Raw genomic sequence first — 14,462 nt, forward strand, 5'->3', positions numbered from 1 at the left:
TTGAGTTATGCTTGTTTTTGTTGATCAAATCAGAGTAATAGGTCCGCTTTGTAGCCAATAATGCATGCTTACAGTCTAAGATAGCATCATGCCACGCAAGGTGGAATACTTTTAATTTTGAACTACGCCATTTCCGTTCTAGACCTCTAGCCTTATGCTTGAGGTCACGCAGGTAATCACTGAACCAAGGTGACTGTTATTTGGGGAACGTGGTTTTAACATAAGTGGCGCAATCATGTTGAGTGTAGTTTTGAGTACTGAGTTTAAACTATCCACAAGTCTGTTTACTGATTGGGTATTTGCCAAATGTGAAGCCAAGACATCAGGCAGTCTAGCTTCGAGTTCAGTCTCAGTTGAGGAGTTGATGCATCGCGGTAGTGATATATAAGGTTGTTGTTCCACTAAACACGGCAGCGAAACTGTAAACTAAATAAGTGAGTGATCAGAGACCACTGATGTAAGAGGCATGATGTCAATATTTGTGACAGCAATAACATGTGCAAGAACCAGATCCAGGGTATTTCCACTAATGTGCGTCGAGTCCCGAATGCATTGCTGAAATCCTAATGCATCCACAATTTCCATAAATGATTTGCAGAGGGGATCAGAAGCCTTATTTATGAATGTTAAAGTCATCAATGATCAGAATGTTATCTGCACTAGCTGACAAGTTAGAGATGTGCACCAAATTCATCTAAGAATTCAGAATATGGGCCAAGAGGCCTATATACAGTGACAAAGTAATACGGCTGATTTTTATTCTTCTGACCTTGACAGTGCGTAATATCCTGAGCAGAGAATCAGATGCTCAAATGAGTTATATTGTGACACCCCAACAGCTAATAAACTAAACCGAGATTCATAAATAAGAGCAAACCTCTGCTTGCTTCGCATCACGAGGGACGTGACTAAATGTATATGCTGGTAGGCAGGCCTCATTTAAGGGGAGGACAGCTGTAGGTTTAAGCCAGGTTTCACATAATCCAATCATATCTAAGTGATCAATAATTAGATCATTCATCAACAATGATTTTGAGGACAGTGATCTTATGTAATGAGACCCAGACTAAGGACCTCAGTGGGGTTGACAGTTGAACTGTTTGGATTTAGGGGGGTTCCAGAGTACTATATATAAGATGCCTAGAAGTAGGTTTAGGTTTGAGACATTCCACGTGTGTTGCAGGTAGCAGACATGAAATCTTTGGTATTGGTTCTTTGATTTGCTGCTCTTCAGAAACGGCAAGTCCGCTTCTTAACCCCTCTCAAAGCCATTAAAATATCATGAGTCACTTTTGTGTGGATTAAAGTCACGAAATGGGACTCATGTCTTGTTGCATCCAAGAAACGAGAATCGTCCTCTGTTCCATTGGCACAGCTCCAAACGCTGTGCGGCTCTCTGCTAAGACAGAGTCCAGTCGGAATTAATAACTTCAAAACGAATCGCCGCTTGAAATAAAATGACACCGCTTACAAACACTGTAATACAGACAAGAAACTACAATCGACTAAACTTTTTTTTTCCTCCAAAAGAGACGTGCTGCGCAGCATAGCTGTAAGAGCTCATCTCAATGTATGGAAAGACATTCATGCCAATAATGTCTGAAAGGAAATGCTTTGACAAAAACTACAGAGTTTGTTTATTTCTATTGTCCACAGATCAAGGATCCACCATGTAGAGTTTTATGTCCAAAGTTTAAGGATCCAGTGACCAATTTCATATTTATTTACTTTAAGACTCAATAAAATGTTGTTCAATTTCAATTTAATTTAATCGTCTTATAAAGCTCTCCAGTTTCTCCGTGATCGAAGGTGTGTGTGTGCGCACGTACACATGCACGCACACGCACTTGCCTAGATGGTTTAGATCCACTAAAATAATAATTAACAGGGTCGTAATGTACAAACTCGGGTCTTTTCCATTTTCACGTTTCTGAGCATTTTCAGATATTTTGTAGAAAAAAAGAAAGACCAGAGTGGTGGGCGTGGTTAGATACTTTAATGATGAGATTGCTGCTCAAGTCACGATGTCCACATCATAAAGAAATTACAGTTTTAAACAAAAACAAAAGAGTCAAGCTTTTAACTTACAAAAATTTGACCTTTGACATTAATGACACGAGCGTGAACGTGAGGAATGCCGGAATCTGCAGCTGAGCCGTGAGGGGTGTGGCACTCGTTCAGAACCAGGAACACCAGATTTGTTAAAGCTGCCAATGAGGTCACATCCTGTCCCATGTCCATCACTGGGAGTGTGGAAGATAAATCGCTAAATTTAGGGCAGAGCCACTCAGGGGCGGAGCCAAGACAGCAGAGTTGTCTGGCCTCGTTTGTAGATAAACACGCAGATGGATGATGGGAATACAACAGCCTGAATAAGTCAGCCGTTACCATGAAGACCAGCCAGACTCCACCAGAGAGAAGTGCTGGTGATGAAAGCCCCGCCCCCAGCAACAGGGTGAAGGGGCGGGGCTTCAGTGAAATGTGATGTCAGGCTGGATCTTTACATTGGGGGGAGGGAGAGGGATGCAGGTTATTGGTCCTTCTTCTCCTCTTTATGCCCCGCCTCCTCAGCTGAGGACTCCTCGTACCTGCAGATTGACAGGACAGAATCAGCCAGTGAACAATGAAAGACACCCGACTCCAACCGGTCAGCCAGGAAGAGTAAAATGCCCCCTGCAGGCTGCTTTGCAGAAATCGCATTGAACAAAGGGCCTTTAATTAGTGAGGAAAAGCTGTAGGACAGTTTCACCTTCTGGCTGATTTAGTCATTATGTCTCACTTCAGAAATGTCTATTTGTCAGATCATGAACGCCAACGATGTCAATATCGTAACCACACCTTTTCTCTTGATTGATGTCTGTGCAGCGGTGGTTTTGGATACGGGCTCTGAGCTTGGCGGTGGTTTTGGATATGCGCACCCTGCGCGGCAGTGCTTTTGCTTTGCAGGTGGGGGTGGTGATTGTGGGAAAGACATGGTGGCAGCCAATCACAGCAGAGAAGTGCTGGCTGGTCTTTCAACATGGTGAAACCAGCTCGCAAACTGCTGTGTTTCTGTGTAAATAAGCTGGTCCTCAGATATTATGTAAAAGCTAGTGAGAAATAAACACTTAAAACTGAAACTGCTGTTTTGTAACCTGATAACACCTTTGGAGTGCTTTACAAGATATCTCGTGGACGTAAGCATGCACACGTATCACAAGCGATCAAAAGATTCCGCTCTTTTCCAAAGCTCATGTATGCGCACACGCATGCTCTCCTGCAGATGCTGTTAAAAGATACATGCTCGTACGGTCGGAGGTGTTTTAACACTGCGTTATATTTTCGTCCTTTACGGAACGGCGCGCTGTGCACACTGCAAGTATTCTGAAGGTGCACAGAGCACATAATTTCACACTTCAGCAGTAATCAACACATTCCATGTACACTCAACAAAAATATAAACGCAACACTTTTGGTTTTGCTCCCATTTTGTATGAGATGAACTCAAAGATCTAAAACTTTTTCCACATACACAATATCACCATTTCCCTCAAATATTGTTCACAAACCAGTCTAAATCTGTGATAGTGAGCACTTCTCCTTTGCTGAGATAATCCATCCCACCTCACAGGTGTGCCATATCAATGCTGATTAGACACCATGATTAGTGCACAGGTGTGCCTTAGACTGCCCACAATAAAAGGCCACTCTGAAAGGTGCAGTTTTATCACACAGCACAATGCCACAGATGTCGCAAGATTTGAGGGAGCGTGCAATTGGCATGCTGACAGCAGGAATGTCAACCAGAGCTGTTGCTCGTGTATTGAATGTTCCTTTCTCTACCATAAGCCGTCTCCAAAGGCGTTTCAGAGAATTTGGCAGTACATCCAACCAGCCTCACAACCGCAGACCACGTGTAACCACACCAGCCCAGGACCTCCACATCCAGCATGTTCACCTCCAAGATCGCCCGAGACCAGCCACTCGGACAGCTGCAGAAACAATAGGTTTGCATAACCAAAGAATTTCTGCACAAACTGTCAGAAACCGTCTCAGGGAAGCTCATCTGCATGCTCGTCGTCCTCATCGGGGTCTCGACCTGGCTTCAGTTCGTCGTCGTAACCGAATTGAGTGGGCAAATGCTCACATTCGCTAGCGTTTGGCACGTTGGAGAGGTGTTCTCTTCACGGATGATGCGAAGGAGATGTGTTGCACTGCATGAGGCAAATGGTGGTCACACCAGATACTGACTGGTATCCCCCCAATAAAACAAAACTGCACCTTTCAGAGTGGTCTTTTATTGTGGACAGTCTAAGGCACACCTGTGCACTAATCATGGTGTCTAATCAGCATCTTGATATGGCACACCTGTGAGGTGGGATGGATTATCTCAGCAAAGGAGAAGTGCTCACTATCACAGATTTCGACTGGTTTGTGAACAATATTTGAGGGAAATGGTGATATTGTGTATGTGGAAAAAGTTTTAGATCTTTGAGTTCATCTCATACAAAATGAGAGCAAAACCAAAAGTGTTGCGTTTATATTTTTGTTGAGTGTAAATAGAAGTCAAATGCAAATGTCAAAAGTCTCTGCTGCTGGCGGGATGATCTAAGGGCCCTGTCCCACTGGCGTTTAGGAGGATTTGCGGATGGAATGCGCACAAAAGTGGCCCACATCCGCCAAACAACCGCAATATCCGTGTAACATTCCTGTATGAGTCGGCCGACATCTGAACACATCCGTGATCATCTGCAGAGGCACGTATGTCCGCAGCCACAATTTTTGAGCGGCTCAAAAGTCCTGATGCGGATGAGATCCGCATCACTTCCTGAACATATACTGAAGACATACGCAGGACATACACAACCAACGCGCCACATATCCGCTGTCATCCACTGATATCCGCAACCGACGGGTTGGCGCGGCTTGGCGGCGGACCGGGACAACGTGCAAAACAGATAACGCGTGCCCAGCACGACCACATCACGGTCGCAAATGGTATGTCGCGCATGCAGACAGAGTGGGCACGGATGAGGCGAGTGCATCACGGCTGCTGTGCCCTCATGGGGACGCCTCCGCGGTCGCCTTCGCTTCTGTTCCCTGTTATATCTGCTTTTCTTCCTCATGAATTCTGGCTTACACACAATAGAGATAAAACACATCTGCAGATGACGTGAGGACAGAGACAACGTTTGCTCTCAGCCAGCAGGAGTCCCACTGTGTGTCTGGATTTAGAGAGTTTATGATGGGACAAAGAAAAGACCACCGAGGATGCTGGGGACTGTTCCTGACTTATAACCAGACAAAATCAGCAGATGAGTGTTATTACCATACACGTGATGATAAATTAGTAACCCAAGAAATAAATACGGATTTTAATCAGAGTATAAAATAATGACCAAAACCCCACCTGGGACTTCATCATCCATTACGACGTTTGATTTGGAGATGTCCTAACGATAATGAGGATGAATGGGAGGTGAGGGACAAGTGGAGCTGGCCTTGGTGCCGAGTTATCTGACCAGATGAATGGGAGCAAAATCAAAAGGCCACACTCTACATGGAAGTAGGTTGTAATCGGCGGCGGGGGGAGGAGCCTGTTGGCTTCAGGACAGCGTCCATGGAGCTAGCCAGGCTGGCGGGGTGAGCCACTGACTGTGGGGAAGAAGGCGAGTCTGGGAGAGGGGGGAGGAGCTCCTGAGACGACTCATAGCTAACCACAGGAAAGAGAAACACAGGGAGAAGACGAGAGGGAGCAGAAGACGACAGGGAGGAGACAAGAGAGGGAGCAGAAGATGAAAAGAAAAAAAAGATAGACAAAGTGATGGAAAGATGGCAAGGAAAAGAATAAAACAGTCAAAGTGGCTTTGTGATTAAGGAAATGACAATTAGCTCAGAGAGAGGAGGTTAATGAAGAAGTGGGGACGGGGTCACCGTCTAATGACGGGGTACAGTTATTTTGTTTCTGCTCAAACCTGGTTGGTGGAAATGTGAGCCACAGAAGTTTACTGTGGTGAGTTCAGAAAGTCAAACTGCATCCAATAAAAAAAGGACAATGTTCTCCGAAGAACTGGTCCGAGCAACTCCGTGACCCCTGAGCTGCCACGGGACAAGACTTGGCTTGATCGTTGCTGAGAAAGTGAAGACAAGGACACAGCTCAAAATCACAACAAGTGGCTCATGTGAGTCAGGTGGAACCTGTCCCAGCCCCAGGACACACACTGGCTCCCTCGCAGGAAGAAATTTGGAGCAGGACCAGACTCAAGGGGGGCGACCAGCTGCTTTTACCAAAAACCAAAGATACAAAGTACAGAACCAACAGCGAAGCTGCAGTTAAAACAGAGTCCCAGGGTCACATGACCCACTTGTTCAAACAACGATGTGGTTCGTTTCATGGGCCAGAGACGGAGCATTTGGGGCCAGATAACGGAGGTGTATGGACAGCGGGAAATGAGGAGAGCAAGAGAAAAGTTTTTAGAATAAAGGCAGCGAGGACTTTAGTCAGACCAAGTAGAATAAGGCTTGAAATCTCAGTAAATGAAGACAGTACTATCTCAACTCAACCTTTATTTCTATAGCACGTTTAAAATGACAGCAGTCGACCAAAGTGCTGCACATATTATAAAAATGGGCACCAAGTTACCCCAATTGTAAGTAAATGAATTAAGAACAATAATTACAACAGCAATAAAACAAATAAAAAAACAAAGTAAAATAAAGAGTAAATAGTAGGATTTATTTACATAGCGCCAAATCAGAACAACGCCTGCCTCGGGTGCAACGCATAAGTGAGGTCGAACTTTACCAACCCCCAGAGCAAGCATGCAGGTAACAGTGGGAAAGAAAAACTCCCTCAAAAGGGTGACCCTCTACTTGGGCCGTGCTACCGAGGAGACTACAATATGGAAAATGTGTCAGCATTAAGCAACAGCAAAAACAGAAGAAATGCTAAAGTGAAACAGATGTAATCACTCATTTAGGAAATGCCAGAGAAAAGAAATGGGTTTTTAAAGAGGCTTTAAAAGTCTCTAGGGATAGGGATGATCTAATATTAAAGGAGAGACTATTCCAGAGCCTGGAGGCAGCCGCTGCAAAGGCTCTGTCACCTCTCATCTTTAATCTGGTTTTAGGCACCTGCAGCAACAGTTGGTCAGAAGACCTTAAGGCTCTGGTTGGGGTGTAAGGAAGAAGCAGCTCCGAAAGATACACTGGGGCCATTGAGGACTTTAAAAACAATTAAAAGAAGTTTAAAATTAGCCCAGTAACGGACTAGAAGCCAGTGAAGAGTAGCCAAGACCAATGCAATGTGGTCAGACTTCTCTTTCCCAAAAGAAGACGAACAGCAGTGTTCTGAATAAGCTGGAGGAGGTTTAGAGAGGTCTGATCCAAGCCAACATACAGAGAGTTACAATAATCTGGTCTACTTGTGATGAAGGTGTGGATAACCTTCTCAAGATCAGTCCTAGAGAACTATGGCTTGGACTTGGCTAGGAGACACAGTTAGAAGAAACTTGTTCTCAACAGCACTGACCTTATCAAATTTAAAATGGGTGTCAAAAATCACCCCAAGGTTCCTCACACAGGAGTGAATGTTGGACCAGTGAATATTGGAACCCAGGACAATAGCAGAGCAAGCTGTGGAAGTGCTCCCCCAAAACAGGATAACCTTTGTCTTGGATTAATTAAGAATCCAAGACAAAGGCTAACATTAACCCACTCAAACAATCCAATAATGGCTGCATTGGGGCACTGCTTAACGACCTTAGTGGCAGGTAAATTTGGACATCATTGGCAAAGCAATGGAACATATTTGGTATTTTCTTTATCACCCTTTATTTATGCTTTTTTTGGGCTTATTTTTAAAGAACATATACTGTACATAAAAACAGTTACCGTGTGGGGGTATACCATATCCTCTTTAAATTGCATAACTTATCTCTGGTAGTCCAACATGAATCACATGGAGGCAGCATTCTTTCCCCGTGTTGTGTAGGAGATCCATTTTGCCCACTTGTTAGTGAAGTCTTCACCTCTACACCTCAGGGTGAAGGTCATCTTCATTAAAAATATTTCTTTCACTATGTTTGTCCATTGTTTAAAGCTTGGGGAGTCTGGTTTGTTTGTTCTTGGTAATCACCTTTTTACAAGCAACAAATAGTATTTTACACAGATACCAGTCTTGTGGAATAATTACATCTTTTATCACACCTGGATACAGGATTTTTACATTATTAAGAATTGGATATCCTAAATATTTTGTATCACTGAACAGATATTTGGTAGTTTCGAAAGATGGAGGGACTCCACAGGTCAGTTGGGCCACATCTGAAGAAAAGTGGCCCAGCTGTATAGAAAAGCTCTGCTCTGTGAGGCAAGAACTAACCAGGTGAGAGTAGAGCCTGTAATGCCCACACACTGCTCAAGACGATGCAACAGAATCATGTGGTCCACTGTGTTAAAGGCAGCTGACAAATCTAATAGCATCAGGATGGCAGGACTACCTGAGTCAACAGCTAAAATCAAATAATTAAAAACTGTCAGTGGAGTGGTTTTGGTGCTATGTCTGGGTATGAAGCCAGACTGCAACTTTTCATAAATGTCATGCTGGGCTAAAATGACTGCAACTGGATGTAGACCGCTCTCTCTAACACCTTAGATAAAAAGGGGAGCTAGGACAGAGTGTAGGTGTTGGCATAAGAGGGGAGGCATCACTGGGATTAATAAGAGAGTTCAAGACAATGAACAGGAGAATTAGGTTGCTTTGGCAGCTTTCTGATAAGCAAACATACAGCCATGAAGAATTTGTGAGATGCAATGAGATGATCTTTTTTTCTATTTCCTCTCTTACATGTGCATCTGAGTGCACGCGTTGACTCGTTTAACCATGGCTGTGAGTGTGGTTTAGAGCGCCTTGGCCTACAAGGAGGGACACGGTCCAAGATCTCCGTGCACATGGAGTTAAAGCCAGACAAATCTCATTGGCACTGAGACCACATTTTTCATCAAGTGTGCACAAAAAGAAGAATAATTAAAAACAGCGGAAAAACTGTGTGACAAAGGGTCAACAGCACGTCAGAGGCATTGGGGGGGGACAGGTCGTTTATCCGCCCGAACACGGAAGCGTCAAAGTGAACAGCACAGGTAGATGATCGGAAATACACAGAGTTGCACAGATTTCCTTAATGCAGACAAACCATAAGACAACACAAGAACTAAAATATGCCCCTTTTCATGAGTCGGGACAGAAATGCACTGGGTAATTAAAGGATTCAATCAGGTTTAAAAAGTCCTTGACCAGAGGACGGGGAAATTACAGATTCAGTTCAAAAAGCTGCAGCTCAAAGTTGCTGTGACTCGGAGGCTGGGACAAACGACAATGAAGTTTGGATTTAAACACAGAGGTTATGCCGCCACCGCCACCACCCGTGGAGCGGGGCAAGCTAAAAACAAACAAACAATCAGGAGGAAGGAGTTCAGAAACGGCATATGGTCACCCGCATGGATCACATCTCCGTCACACAAGGTATCCAGTTTGCGGGAGGTGAGAAGTCATTTAAAAGAAAAGTTTTATTCGCCACTGACTTTGCGTTTAGCAGGGCTACGCTCAGGTTCCGCTGTGAGCAGGCTCATGACGCAGCACGTCTCAGCTGGCGGAGGTTGTTGCAGTGAACACCGTGGCACAGGCAGCAGAAGGTCCAGCCACTGTGCAAACAGGGGCGACGACTCTGGGAAAATGGGGTGGATCCACCGCCACATCCAATGCTGGGCAGAAAGTCCAAATCCAAGGAAATACGAGGTCTGTCAATAAAGTATAGGTCCTTTTTATTTTTTTCAAAAACTATATGGATTTCATTCATATGTTTTTACGTCAGACATGCTTGAACCCTCGTGCGCATGCGTGAGTTTTTCCACGCCTGTCGGTGACGTCATTCGCCTGTGAGCACTCCTTGTGGGAGGAGTCGTCCAGCTCCTCGTCGGAATTCCTTTGTCTGAGAAGTTGCTGAGAGACTGTCGCTTTGTTTGATCAAAATTTTTTCTAAACCTGTAAGGCACATCGAAGTGGACACGGTTCGAAAAATTAAGCTGGTTTTTGGTGAAATTTTAACAGCTGATGAGAGATTGAGGTGTTTCAAGCTGAAAACCTCCACATTTCAGGCTCTATTGATCCTGGACGTCGTGAGAGAACAGAGAAGTTCAGAAAAAGTCGGTTTCAGCATTTTATCTGGATATTCCACTGTTAAAGGAGATTTTTTTTAATGAAAGACGTGCGGACGGATTGCAGCGTCGGCTCACAGCCGCTGTGACGCTCCGCCACAGGAAAAACACCTCCGTTGGAAGCCTTAAGGACAAGTTGGAACATGCCCAACTGTTAAACAATTTCTCATACACTCAGTCCACTGAAAGCCATCAAAAGCTGCCTGGATTTACAAATGGTTATCAACACGGAGGTGTTTTTCCTGTGCCACCGCACCGCGCGGCTGCGCCCCGACGCGCGGGACCTGTTCGCACGCCTTTCATTAAAAAAAATCTCCTTTAACAGTGGAATATCGGATTAAAATGCTGAAACCGACTTCTTCTGAACTTCTCTGTTCTCTTACGACGTCCAGGATCAATAGAGCCTGAAATGTGGAGGTTTTCAGCTTGAAACAGGTGACGACGGCCGCCCTGAGAGCACTGCATGACGTCTCACACCGTGGGAAGTCCTTAAAGCGACAGTATCACCTCAAAATCTCTCAGCGTTAAAATTTTCACCGAAAAACCAGCTTAATTTTTCGAACCGTGTCCACTTCGATGTGCCTCACAGGTTTAGAAAAAATTTTGATCAAACAAAGCGCCAGTCTCAGCAACTTCTCAGACAAAGGAATTCCGACGAGGGGCTGGACGACTCCTCCCACAAGGAGTGCTCACAGGCGAATGACGTCACCGACAGGCGTGGAAAAACTCACGCATGCGCACGAGGGTTCAGCATGTCTGACGTAAAACATATGAATGAAATCCATATAGTTTTTGAAAAAAATAAAAAGGACCTATACTTTATTGACAGCCCTCGTAATCAGCTGAAAGAGCTAAAAAGTGAGCATGAAGTCTGACGAGTGCACCAGCGCATTTTCCCCATCTTCTAATGCACTTTCTTCGGGGGATAGACAACACAGCTGGTGTAGCTGTTCCATGCCCGTTGTCTTTCCCCGAAGGGAGCACTGCCTTTGACCACACCCCTTCTGGGAAAGACAACAGGCAGTTGGCGCAGGTGATTAGGAATGTCTGCCAGCACAGGAGGAAGTGTTTGCCGAATAAACAATGAACGATCAGATGACAATAAAGCCTTAGATGAAGCTTTAATTTTGAAAAGAGTTTGGCGATTCTCGATAGGAGTTAAAAAAGCAAAAGCAGAGTAGAAGCAAACAAAACAGTAAGAGAGTGGGGCAGAGCGGCTTGCCAACATGGGCACCACACCATCTTTTCCCTCCCAAAACACTAACTTCTCTTGACACTGTCATCAGTTCTCTCTAAATCCACAAACACAGAAGGCAATTCCTCCGTACTTCTCCATCAGCACTCTGAGCAAACAAAGCATCTGTGGTGCTCTTTCTTTTAAGGAGGTGGGGCCACAGGAGATTTCTCTGATCATCAGTACATGTCAGGGATAAGAACAGTCTGGAAGGAAAAAGACTGATGGGTGACTATGGGGGGTCTCCCTCCCTAAGGGGGAAATTTTGAATTTTTAACACTTAAAAGGAGCTATTCTGGTGAATTTTAACAGATGAAAAGATGATTTTATGTGGATATAAATGCTCTCATTTATACCTTTGTTTAAAATCTTGGCCATGAATGACAATTCATAATAAAATGCATCTAAATTTATTGTGAGCAGACATTCAAATCAGTGTTTGTCAATAATGAAACCAAACAGTCAGGATAGTCAGTCCAATGTCCATGTAAATCCTGGTCAAATCCACACAAGACCACATGACAAATGATGCATTTTTTAATTAAAAAACCAGGTCTGTTGATTTTCACGCAGTCTAACATAAAATCCAAGTTGACACCATCTAGAGTACTGAAAAGGAAAAAAAAAAATAAAAAAATCAACTAGACAGTTATAGTTAGTTTGTGGTATTTAAGTCTCATTCAGTAATTTATGTTGAATCCTGGTGAAACATGGCCCCACCCATGTCCCTTGTTGATGTGTTCAACCCTTTTCCCCCCCTATATTCTTAGTTCATTTGTGTTTTTCTTACCCTCTTAGTTTAATTTTTTAATTTTTTTTTTTTCCCCCCAAAATCGGTACTAACTTCCATCAGGAGTAGATATTTGGTCCGGCAGCAGGGCTGCAGGTTGTCAACGGTATTACTTTGTCCAGTCATGTCCATGCAAACGTTTCTTTGGAATCTTTATCGATTTCTGACACACTTGCCATCTTCGTCTTTTATCCATTCCAGCACTTTTTCCTCACACAAAACTGTCCAAACTTTCAAACTTTATTCGCTTGCTGCCATTATGCATCCCATAATACGCAGTTGTCGCACGCGGGATCTCGCAAGAGAGACATTTTTCAGGAAAAGTAAAGTTTTTACAGCTTAGGGTGCCCCAGCCCCTGTCATGAACCACCCAGCCTTTGTTTTGTTAACTGCTATATTACATTTACGGACACAAACAAACTGTGGGACGAGCTGCTTAGCTACACTCAACAAAAATATAAACGCAACACTTTTGGTTTTGCTCCCATTTTGTATGAGATGAACTCAAAGATCTAAAACTTTTTCCACATACACAATATCACCATTTCCCTCAAATATTGTTCACAAACCAGTTTAAATCTGTGATAGTGAGCACTTCTTTGCTGAGATAATCCATCCCACCTCACAGGTGTGCCATATCAAGATGCTGATTAGACACCATGATTAGTGCATAGGTGTGCCTTAGACTGTCCACAATAAAAGGCCACTCTGAAAGGTGCAGTTTTGTTTTATTGGGAAGAGTGGCCTTTTATTGTGGGCAGTCTAAGGCACACCTGTGCACTAATCATGGTGTCTAATCAGCATCTTGATATGGCACACCTGTGAGGTGGGATGGATTATCTCAGCAAAGAAGAAGTGCTCACTATCACCGATTTAGACTGGTTTGTGAACAATATTTGAGGGAAATGGTGATATTGTGTATGTGGAAAAAGTTTTAGATCTTTGAGTTCATCTCATACAAAATGGGAGCAAAACCAAGTGTTGCTTTTATATTTTTGTTGAGTGTATTTAGTATAGCAGCTCTTCACGGCAAACCTCGTGCATGCCACGCTATTCAGTAACAGCGACGGCCAGTGGCTCATGTGAGAACTGTCACAAACACATCACTCTTTAATTTTTTCTCACTGGATTTGAAATGACAGGTGACTAAATAATACCAAAGTCAGGAAACCGCCAATCGGAGGATGATTCTCATCCCTGTTATGTTGGGGGAAGAGCTTCTGCAGAAGCAGTTTGCAGGAAGTTCTCAGCTGTTCTCATGTTTTACTTTCTGTGAAACTCCAGTTTAAATTTTTGTTTTATTTGGGGGGGCTGACTGCCTGAACACCTGGTTGCTATGGTTCCTCACCTGAACATCTCGATGAGCTCTCCCTTAAGCAAAGCAACAATGACAGGGAAGCCGACGCAGGCTGGGACCAGGTAGAGCAGAGCGGGCTGCAAGCAGACAGACAGAAGGTCACATATCCTCTTATACATGTCAGAAGTGTGAACTTTAATCTTACCTGTGCATGTTTGAAGGTGTGCATGATGAAGATAGTCAGTCCAAGTCCAAAGATGTAGGCCAGGAAGCTGGAGTAGAAGTACGTCCTGCTGTTCTTCTTCAAGCGCAGCAGGGACACGACATGTGACAGACAACATGACCTCTGACCTCTGCATGTCAAAGGAAGAAGACATTACCTGACGTCAAAGGCAGCAGCAGGGCAATGAAGATACCTGGGATGACAATATCACCCAGACCCAGCATGGCGAAGTTGCTGGCTTCTAGACCTTTCTCCAACAGGTCCTGAGGAAAAACCACTGAGAGACGAGACGAGTCAGTCTAACGTTTAAATTCAGAGCAAACTGAGAGATGCCTGTTTCATCTGCTGGGGGTTTCTTCCTCTAAGAAAAGGTCTGAGGGAATGTTGGGACTACTGGTGCCTCCAAGCCGGGTCGGGAGTCTTTTTTTTGTGAAAGTGGACATTTGTTTTGATGTCCAGGAATGCACTCTGGAGGGTTTTTTTGGTGACTACTTTCTCACCCTGATCCCCCTCAGTTTAGTTGTTTTAGTTGCTTAATGTATTTGTATTTTCACCTTTTCTTTGCCTTAAACCAAAACTGATTTCACAGCCTACATGGTTGTTTGATCAGATTACTGAGTCATTTTCATATTTTTGGCTTCCCTCATATTCATGCGGAAAGAGGCCTGACTGAGAAGTAAGGTTTTTATCAGCACATTTAAGTTATGTCATCCCCAGAGATTTT

At 44.0% G+C, this 14,462-nt stretch overlaps 1 protein-coding gene and 1 long non-coding RNA gene across 2 annotated transcripts in view; both read right to left on the reverse strand.

Annotated features, from left to right (window-relative positions):
- hm13 (histocompatibility (minor) 13) overlaps positions 1 to 14,462 on the reverse strand; it is a 67,595-nt gene that overhangs the window by 19,849 nt on the left and 33,284 nt on the right. The window lies entirely within an intron of this gene.
- Positions 1,985 to 13,835, reverse strand: LOC117511952. Its single transcript, XR_004561159.1, has 3 exons — positions 13,721 to 13,835; positions 13,567 to 13,652; positions 1,985 to 2,588 (listed from the first exon to the last, which is right to left on the reverse strand). It is a non-coding gene; the product is annotated as an uncharacterized LOC117511952 (long non-coding RNA).

This window comes from Thalassophryne amazonica, chromosome 6 (assembly GCF_902500255.1).
Source record: "Thalassophryne amazonica chromosome 6, fThaAma1.1, whole genome shotgun sequence".
In the NCBI taxonomy this organism is placed as follows: Eukaryota; Metazoa; Chordata; class Actinopteri; order Batrachoidiformes; family Batrachoididae; genus Thalassophryne; species Thalassophryne amazonica.